The sequence below is a fragment of the Silene latifolia genome, chromosome 9 (assembly GCF_048544455.1).
Source record: "Silene latifolia isolate original U9 population chromosome 9, ASM4854445v1, whole genome shotgun sequence".
NCBI lineage: Eukaryota > Viridiplantae > Streptophyta > Magnoliopsida > Caryophyllales > Caryophyllaceae > Silene > Silene latifolia.
Window position 1 is genome coordinate 33,855,282 of NC_133534.1, and position 1,064 is coordinate 33,856,345.

Genomic DNA, 1,064 nt, shown 5'->3' on the forward strand with positions numbered 1-1,064 from the left:
TGAGCGATTTTGTAAATATAATGTTCGAAATTGATGCAGATTGCGCGATTTCCTTTACCTAGCGATTTTGTACTACTTATTACATAATTTTTGACGATTTTTGCAGCTCAAATTGCCATGGAGATTGTAGATAAAACAATGGTTGATGATAATAGTGTTTGTGAAACAAGTATTTTCTTTTATTGAAGCTCTAATTATTGTTTTCTATTTCAGTTTTAATTTGTGAAATTTTGATGATAATCGAACTTGTGTCTTTGTTTTGATGGTGTGAATCTCAAGTCTATTTTGTGAATCACAGAGCTTCTTTTGTGAATAATTGAATTTTTGTGAACCATTTTGTTGCTATTTAAGATGGGTGTGATGATTACCGAGGATCATTTAGCGAGTTGTGGATATGTTAATGAGAAGATTTTAGTGTTAAGCTTGTCTGGGTAGCTTGTTTTTGTTTGCTAATTTGATGAGATATAAGTATCAACTATCAAGTACTGAGGATTTAAGCTTCTTACTCGATTTCAAAACACATTTATGTCATTGGGTTTTATCCCAATCATGAAGTTCAATACAAGGGAGTTGTTCTTGGTTGGCGTAGTTCTTTTTGTTTATTTTGTTCTTTGCCTTATTTTGTGAATCTCAGTTCTTATTTTGTGAATCTCATACCTTATTCAGTGAATCTTAAGGCTTGTTTTGTGAAACTTGATCATCATAAGTGGTTAAAATCACCTATTTTGCTCTTTTCTTTATTAGGTGAATCTCAGACTTTGTTTTGTGAATCTCAGACCTTGTTCAGTGAATCTTAGAGGTTGTTTTGTGAAACTTGGTCATCATAAGTGGTTAAAATCACGTTTTCTGCTCTTTTCCTTATTTGGTGAATCCCATACCTTATTTTGTGAATCTCATACCTTATTCAGTGAATCTTAAGGCTTATTTTGTGAAACTTGATCAACATAAGTGGTTAAAATAACCTATTTTGCTCTTTTCTTTATTAGGTGAATCTCAGACTTAGTTTTGTGAATCTCAGACCTTGTTCAGTGAATCTTAGAGCTTATTTTGTGAAACTTGGTCAT